The 10,000-nt window shown below is 34.5% G+C and overlaps 1 long non-coding RNA gene across 1 annotated transcript in view; it reads left to right on the top strand.

The window, feature by feature from the left end:
* The window catches only part of LOC144980129 (uncharacterized), a 24,151-nt gene that overhangs the window by 12,178 nt on the left and 1,973 nt on the right, over positions 1 to 10,000 (top strand). The gene's annotated exons all lie outside the window — the stretch shown is intronic.

Below are 10,000 nucleotides of genomic sequence, written 5' to 3' on the forward strand. Positions count from 1 at the left end.
ATATATGTATGTATATATATGTATGTATATACACAAAACCCTGAAATAGTCGTGTTCAACCTTTTGTTAAAAAGCACTTTTAAAACATATTTCAAATGTTATTTTGTTCAACTTCTACAATATTGTTTAGAGCATTCGTTCTATTCAGGAAGTTAAGATAGCAAATACTTTAAACAATATTGTCGAATTATATTATATTTAACCAAACTCATGTAACACATAGTCCAAACGATGGCTGGAAGGCCTGAAACATCGATGTAGATTGACTCCAACATCGTGGTAAATATTAGAATAATAATTCGCTGTTTTGTTACATATCGAGCACTATTCGTGACATATTTGTATATTTGTATCCAACACGATTCAAGATATATATATATATATATATATATATATATATATATATATATATATATATATTTGTGTATATACATACACACACACACACACACACACACACACACACATATATATATTTATATATATATATATATATTGTTTTAATATTTTCCACAATGTTTGAGACAGTCTACATTAATGTTTCAGGCCCAATTAGCCATCGTCAGGACTGTGTGTTACATGAGTTGACTGTTGCTAATTAGGCCTGAAACATTAATGTAGACTGTCTCAAACATTGTGGTAAATATTAAAATAATAATTCGCTCCATTGCTACATGTCGAGCACTTTTCGTACCATATTTGTATCAAACACGATTCAATATATATATATATATATATATATTCTAGTTGTTAGATCATGCTGTTCTCATAATTTCCAAAAAATCGGCTCGTCTCTGTCCTGCCTCCGGTTCTTCAGCAAGGTGTTTTGTTTGTAGGTTCCAAATAGTGCACGCGCATTCAAAATGTAGTCAAACGAATGACTTGTAAGCTAATGATATTGGGCTTGTTGATCTAATCTTTAAATCTATTCGAATGAAACCCGGTGTCCTATTTCCTTTTGTTGTGAGGTTGATATGCTCGTCCTATTTAAGTCTTACTTTATAGTTGTTATTTGGCTGATGTTATGTGCTCTAGTAATTATGCGGTTGTGTAACTTGTAACAACGTGTAATTTAAGCTGCATTTTAGTGTATGAAACACAATACGGTACCACTGTTCCAAAGCAGCCATGGTTTTTGAGGTCGTGTTGCAGATGTTCTTCCACTTCTTGAGATTATATTGTCATGTATGCAATTGTTTTATCTGTAAAAAAGCTCACTTTTGATCTTAAGGCATGTCATGGTCTCAAGTGAGTAAAGAGCTACTCGACTATGCACAAAACAAAGATATGAAGATAAGGCCCCAGAATTTACCAGTTACTTTAAAATGAAGAACAATCAACGATTTGTTTAAGATGAAATAAAAAGAAGGATGAAATTTAATTAAATGAGATGAACAATGACTTTGGCAGTTACGAATATAAATGTGACGATATTACGTAACGCATGATGATATAATATCAGGTTTGTAATGTTCCACTTCCGTGCAGTTGAACAGGGGTTGAATTATCTATTCCTCCGAGGGCAGGCTCAAGTTTGATCAAATGGCAGCATAGAATATCCACAAAGTACCAAAAGATAACAATCTTCAAATATATCGATCTGGAATGGAGCGGCTGGTCGTGCGGCATAGATTGTAGAGAGAAGTGAGTGTAGAATGTTAGGCCTATCAGCTTTTATAATAAGTGGCTACGTGACAGAATGTAGAACGAAAAGTATTCACTAATTATAAATTAATTCGAGGGAAGGCTATAAAAGGAAAGATGATCTAATATTAGAACATACCATTTTTCTAAACCTACCGAAATATAACTGGAGTGATATGAATTCAGTTCTTACTAAAATAAATATTAATAAAATGAATGTGAACAATCTTTATTGTGACACCCCCCACCCACGTTTAAAATATACTCTTTAACCATTATGGGAAAGATGGTTTTACAAACGGAAGTAAATTTACTATCATGATACTATAGCGTTAATCCGTTGTTATGATTAGTGCTACAATTAAATTGTTTATTAACTAGACGTGGAAATGTTTATGATAACGTAGGTATGATGAATGGGTGACATTAACAATGAAAGATTGTGATTACAAATCATTGTGATGAACAACATTATGGCAATGTGATTGCAATCGTTGTGATAAACAATGTGGTGGCGATGTGATTACAAGTCATTGTGATAAACCATGGTGATGGCAATGAAGCATGATTTAAGTCGATGATATGAAGGTAATTTACTGAATGAAATTAATGAAAATGTAAATGAAATATTGACATTTCTATTATTAATCATTGATGAGTGAAAATTCATAACAACCATAGATAAAGAGAATATTTTCAAAATCATGAATGGGTATGGTATATATATCCAAACAGTACTCAATGATACATTAAGTTGGGACATCATGTTTACAAATAAAACTATCGAAATTGTGCGTTCTGATTTGGGATAATTTACGAGGTAACTAACAGTATGCATAAGAGGTAGTTGGTTTAAATTATACCCTTCTCATGTATTTACACTAATCGAGAAAGTAGGTCGGCGTGAATATTCTCAAAGCCTGGTATATGAGAGAAACTAAAGGTATAATTTTGAAAAAATAAACTTCACCTCAGTACTCTACTGTTATTCATTTTGTTATTTCTTATGTACGTGAGTGGTTTATGGTCCGTTTCGACCATAAACTCTTTTAGCAGTAAATATCTGCTGAATGTTTTTAAAGCAAAGACGATGGCCAGTCCTTCACGCTCTGTTACAGAGTACCGTGATTCTCTGTCCAGTAATTGTCTGTTGCATATAAGCAAAACATTAGAGTTCCCTCATGCTCCTGTTATAGTACACCTGCGATGCCCTTATCAGACGCGTCAGTTCTTACAACAAATTCTTTTGACATTTCGGGTAATTTAAGAATGGGTTCTGAACAGAGTAATGCCTTTAATTGGTGAAAGCTATTCTGACACGCTTCTGTCCAAACAATTTTGTTCGGTGACCCTTTCTTTGTCAGATTTGTTAGTGGTGTCGCGATGTGCGCGGAGTTGTAAATGTATTTCCTGTAAAAAATTAGGAGCCCAAGTACTTTGCGTACTTCTTTTTTTGTCTTAGGTGGTTGCAATTGTGCGAATTTTGTTTGTTTTTCTGTCTCGGGTGTCTGTGTCCCGTGACCTACGGTATGGCCGAGAAAATCAATTTCGTAAAATGCAATGCTTGTTTTTGACAGTTTTGTTTTTAAAGAATTACGTTTTAACGCTTCAAGCACTAATACTACGGTTGTCATGTGATCAGTCAATGAATTTGAGAAAATACATGCGTCGTTGAAGTATGAGAGTGTAGAATGTCTTTTAATAGCATACGCATCATTTTTTGGAATGTCGATGCGGCTGTCGATAATCCAAATGGCATATAGTTAAATTCTAACAAACCAAATGGTGATTGAAATGCTGTGTATTTCTTACATGATTCTTTCAGTGGATCTGCCAATATCCTTTAGAAAGATCACATTTTGTCATGTATTTTGCTTGAGATAAGGCAGCAAATACATTCTCTTGATTTGGTATTGGTTCTGCATCAAAGACCGTGGCCTTATCGATCCGTCTTTCTTTTTAACTACTACTATTGGTGATAAGTATGGGCTTGAAGAATATCTAACTATTCCTGTATCTAACATATCCTTAACTTCCTTTTCAACTTGTTCTCGTGCGTGAAATGGAATAGGACAGTTTTTCACGTTGATAGGGGTAGATGTGGTTAACTTTATGTGGTGTTCCACTAATGTTGTGTGTCCTGGTGCGTCTGTAAAGACTGACTTGTACTTTTCTAATAATGACCTGATTTATCGTTTCTGACATTCGTTTAGTAGAGGATTGATTGTGACGTCATCCATTGTACTATTTTTTTTTTGAGTTACCGTGTTGTGGGATGTGTTGTAGTTCAACATCATCGATGTGTGTTTTGATCATTAATCCTACATTTGCAGCTTCAACATGGCTAAATATTGGTTGTGATACTGTGTCTCTATCGAAATATTTTTTAGCATATTTGCATGGAATGTTTTTGTTGTGTTTTTAATTTGAATCTCGTAATTAACAACAGATCGTACTGCTAATACTTTGAATGGTCCTTTCCATGTGGCTAAAAGTTTACTCGAGTCATCGGGTAAGAGTATTAATACTTTGTCACCAATCTCAAATTTTCTTGATTTGCTTTTGCGATCAGAGTATTCTTTGTATTTCTCTGCTTTCTTACTGACGGATTCCTGTGCTGGTTTACACGTGTCCTCTATTCTATCTTTCAGGTTTCTCACATATTCGTAAGAAAACATCATTTCTTTACTGTCGTCCTCATTCCCTTTACAAACGTCAGCTACTACGTTGATCGGGCCGCGAGGTGATCGTCCATACATCAACTCAAATGGGGAGTAGCATGTCGATTCTTGGGGTATTTCTCTATATGCAAATAGGATTGCTGGTAAACATCTATCCCAATCATCTGGTTTTTCTGCTGACACTTTTCTTAACATGTTCTTCAGAGTGCCATTGAATCTCACAAAGACCATTTGCTTGGGGGTGGTAGGGAATTGTGAATGAGTGTTAGATTCCCATGAATTTCATGGTTTCATGCATCATATGTGATGTAAATTGGGGTCCATTGTCCAACAGTATCTCATTTGGTATGCTTATTCTAGTAAAAATTGTCATCAATGCTTCAGCTATGTGATCCGATGTAGTTGATTTCAGTGCTATCGCTTCTGGCCACCTGGTTGCGTAATCGACTAGTGTTAGTATGTGTTTATGGTTTCTATCTGATTTTGTTAACGGGCCTATAATGTCAATTGCAACCTTTTGAAAAACTTTTTCAATAACTGGGGTTGTCTCTAATGGTAATCTCGGTATTCTGCCTTTTGTGACTCTTCTTTGGCACGTGTCACACGATTTCACATATTCTCGGACGTCTTTAGTAATTCCAGGCCATGTAAAATTGTCGGATATTCTCTTCAATGTAGAAGAGCTCCCAAGATGTCCAGAAGTTATTGAATCGTGCGCTATTCCAAGGATTTTGTTTCGGTAAATAAATACTCGGCGTGACCAGCTGTTTTGCTATTTTGTTTCTTTTCCTATGTAACCTGAACCCATTCTTTCACATCTGTTGGGTTTTCTTTAAGACCTTTTATATTGCCAACAATAACGTCATCGACGGGATTGGGAAGTATACAGCATTCCACTATTCCTGTATAGTATGGGGTTTCTATGTACACGTTAGCTGTTTCAAAGGTTTCGACTGTGCCACTGAATGTGATGCATTGTACAGTTTTTCCAGTTTAGTCTTCGTCGTTGATCAAAGATGCTTTAATCCTACTGTACTGCATCCTGTGTCTCTCAATATTTTGCAATCAGTTCCATTAGCTTTGCCTTCACAATAAAAAGCGATCCTGACTTGTGAGTTTGTGTTACAAGTGACATACCTTTCACGCAATACAAATTTATATTTTCTCCTGACATTACTTGTGTCTGATTATTTACACTGGCTTGCAGTGATGCATTTGTAGTTTCTTTTGGATATCCCACGATTTTGTAACATAGTCTGCTGTGTGGCCTTTCAATCCACAATATTGACATTTAATTATAGGTTTGTTGGTTTTCTTAAACTCGGTATTATTGTTAGTGCTATTTCTTGTTTTGTTTTGATAGGATGGCTATGGTCTCTATTGAACTGTTTGTTCCATGGTTTGTTACTATGGTCATCTTGTTTCACTTGCGTGTTCCGAGTGATTGATCTGCTCATTCTATTTGAGTACTTAACTTAAGGTGTACATGGACTCTGAGCAGCGGCAGCGTAGTATGGTTCCTTCAATGTTCTGCTAAGGGATGTCAAGGGATGTGCGCTGTTAAAGTTTTCTACGCAGATTTTTAATTTGTCTAAGTTTTCTGGCTTTCTTTCTTTAAAGAATGCGACTAAATCTGGGTTGCAAGCTTGATAGATTAGATTCTTCAGCGTTAGATAGTAAAGGCCTGCAAAGTCGTCTTGTTTTACGTTTGCCAACTCAAGCCATCCATTTAAAAATTTAATAATTCGGTTCACGAATGTATTAAAGTGTTCTCCACTTTCAGGTTTTGCAGTGTGAAACCTTTCCTGGTAACCATCTTCCGTTAATCGAAATCTTTTTAGTAGAGCGTCTTTAATTTTTCCATAGTCATCTGCATCTTCAGTTGTTAAGGTATAGAAAACTTTTAGCGGTTCTCCAGATAAGCAGTTAATCAAGGCTGTGGCCCATTTGCTTTCCGGCCAACCATAACTTTTAACCTAAACTTCGAATCGGTGTAGGAAGGATTCTAGACAGTCTGAGCGTTCATCGTAGGTAGGCATGACCGGTTTTTGTCTTTTCAATTTCCAGCATCATTTGGGTCCTTTTGGTTTCTTCTTCTGCTAAAGCTATCTGTCTTTTTAGTTCTCTTTCTTCTCGTTCTTCTCTACGTATTCTTTCTTCGTTTTCTTCTCTACGAATTCTGTCTTCATTTTCTTCTCTACGAATTCTTTCTTCATTTTCTTCTCTACGTATTCTTTCTTCATGTTCTTTTTCTTCTTTTACTTTCTCTTCGCACCATGAAAATATTCTTTCCTGGGGTATTTCCAAGTCCTTTGCGAGACTTAAGTATCTTTTATATGCTTCCATGTTGCAATAAATTAATTACGATGTTATATATATATATATATATATATATATATATATATATATATATATATATATATTTGACAGGATACTGTTACTGACTGTTTTATTTATTTACACTTACTGGAATGCACTGTTCTATTTTTAGAAATCTCTCTCTCTCTCTCTCTTATCTCAACTTATTATGTATGTTGAATTTGATGCCTTTTATCGTTATATCTTATAAAGCAACGTGTCAATACAATGCAGAGGTATTATGACTTGTGTCGATAACAATGTGTCAATCGCGTGTACTCTAAACTATGTTACTACGAACAGTTTATCACCAATGTGTGTGACTCGTTGTTAGTTTGTGTACAATTATTCGCAATGACGCTAATATACTAGAGTGTGATCACAATAATAGGATGGGAAATTAATCCCAAGTTATCTATCACTAAATATAACACGATGGCTAGCAGACTCCTTTTTTTAAAGACTCACTTTTCAGAACATATTATATAAGTGGTTTTCGGTAACAGACTGTAGAACGAAATGTATTCACTAATTAGAAATTAATTCGAGGGAAGGCTGTAAAAGGAAAGATGATCTAATATTAGAATGTAAAGTTTGTCTAAGCCTATCGAAATATTATTGGACTGAGATGAATTCAGTTCTTACTAAAATAAAAATTAATAAAATAAATGTGAACAATCTTTACTGTGACTATGCATTTGCCTGCAATAATCTCGTATTGCCAAAGCTTTTTGCAAAATATGTTGTTGTCAACATTTCCAAAGACATCGGAGAAGAACATTATAAATACATGAGTTTTTGGTCCTTCTCAGGAAACTTTGAAACATCATCACTATAACTGATTAATTGTATCTCATTTGAGCGCCTGGACCATGCTGGTTTTCATATAAGATACCATGCCTATATCTGTATTGTATTATCTGATTGACAATGATGTGCTCGATAACCTTGATTTAAATATGAGCGAGAGACACTGGGCGGTAATCTGAAGGAATCGCTCCCTGTCATTTTTCTTTTTTTTTTCATTAATGTTACTTTCTCTGTCAGCTATGCTGTTTTTTCAATTTGTTTGAAGGTCAAAGCTTGCTCTTGTAGGAATGCTGTGGTGACGAGCTTTTCATTGTCATTTACTTGATGAAATCCCATTTCTGTCTAATTTTCTGTGTATGACCAGATTTTTTGTCATACCAGTGAATTTCTTTCCATTCTCATCAGGGCTTAACATGTCCTCCACGTAGTCCCGATATTTGGATGTAACTCCTTTTGTACAAAACCTTTCAGAACTGTGTATTTCTATTTGTAGAAGGGTAAAATGAAAAGACTTGACGCCGCTCTTGTATCATCAATATTATAATATATATATATATATATATATATTATATATATATATATATATATATATATATATATATATACAAATTGATAACGGTATGAAAACAAAGTTTCGTTTCGGTCTTTTCGTTTATTAGTTAAGCATAGACACGGTATTTATTCGCAAAGAGGTGCCAACTGTGATTGATCATTCGTCTGTTTATTCTTTTTATAACTTCGTTTACGCTGTTTTGTAATCTTTCTTATTGACTTTCTGAACCATGGTAGACTGTTTTTTTGACACATTTTATGCGGTACATGTTTTACTCGTTCCTCTGTATATCGATTGTTTCAATTTTTGTTGATATATCTAAAACCTCTTTAGCTGTTTCAATTGTTACGTTTCCCAGACTTTCTAGTTTGCTTTTATGAAGAGAGGGATTTTCTATGTTTCTATACATTCTCTTTTCGGATTCAAGTCAATCTTTACGATAACTGCATCATGGGCTGAGATCATGTGATGAATTCTTGATTGTTTATAGATTGGGCTTATTGGTGATCATTAAATTTAACGTTTTCCGCATTCGAGTTGGTTCCTCTATGAGCTTAGTAAGCGCATTGCTCTCTAGAATCATTGTTTAGCTGGGCAAACTGGATCCTTTTAATGTTTTAAATTTCCAGTCACAACCTGGGAAGTTAAAATCTCCTCCATTATGAAGATGCCATTGGTGATGTTGTTTATTTTTTTATCACACAATTTTTGAATAGCTCCGAGCTTTCTTCGCTGCCCAAATTGGCTTGATCGTATGAACATATTATATAAAGTGTTCTGGAACCTTCAATTTCAATCTTTAACTTCAATTTTGAGCCATATCATCTCACACTTGTCATTCAGTTCTGGAATTACGAGCATATATAATCCTGTCCGATAGCAATAAAAACAAGCCCCGACATTAAGGTTCCGGTCTTTGTGGTATATGCTGAAGTTTGATGGGAAAGATTCATTGTCCTGAATAGACGAATCCAACCATGATTCAAGTGTCAATGATAATATTATCTGATTTCTCATTGTGTATAATGTTAATAAATGGCATATGTTTATTTTAGTTGATTGGCTGTTTATGTTAATCATATTGATATATTTTTCTTAGTATTTTTCGTTTATTATACATACTCTTATACTGCTGATAACAGAACTGGGAAATTGTTTACTATGTATGCTCATTGTTTTGATAGAAATTGTCGACAAGTTCTGGTGATTGTAAAACTCCACTATTGATATGTTTTGATTCAGTTGTATTGTCGATGTAATTATTTACAGTGTCAGCGATGGACACATCAATCCGTGTCTTCGTCTTTTTCCGTCTCTGCTTTGACTATCTGGACATTTCTTATTGGTGAACAGTTGGGCATTCTTTGGGTGGTTTTGTCGAGGTGTGTTACGCAGGGTAGGTGGTGGAGTATTATGTTTTGTTTGTGGCAGTTGCATTGAGACACTTTATTGTGTGATGGCAAGGTGAGATGTCTTGCGTGTTTCATTGTCAGCTTTCATGGGAATGGTTCTCTATGTTGACGAAGGTTTGAACTCTTTTCTCTGTGGCTTAGTGTTTCAGTTGCAATAATCCTTTGTTTTCTCGTAACTCATCTTAGTCCAATGAACATTTTGATAGATATTTATAGAAGATCATCCTCATTCAACACATGAAATCTAAACAAATAAAATCTCTTGAGATGGCAAATGTATAAAATTTGTTTTAAAATGTTGTAACATTTAATACAAATCTAAACTTTTCACACAAAGTGTACCCAGAATATAACAAAAATGTTATTTTTTATATAATTGTCATTGTATTGGATTTGCAATTGTAATTGACATTTCTCAAATGTAATACTTAGAGTATATGCCTCGCACTATCTAAAGATCCGTTGGCGTGGCCGCTGGCAAATCAATGTTACATAATTCACATTACAAAAAATTGAAATTGATTTGCTAGTCTGACATCCTG

This window comes from Berghia stephanieae, chromosome 9 (assembly GCF_034508935.2).
Source record: "Berghia stephanieae isolate SIO BIC M18660-M18661 chromosome 9, UCSD_Bste_1.3, whole genome shotgun sequence".
In the NCBI taxonomy this organism is placed as follows: domain Eukaryota; kingdom Metazoa; phylum Mollusca; class Gastropoda; order Nudibranchia; family Aeolidiidae; genus Berghia; species Berghia stephanieae.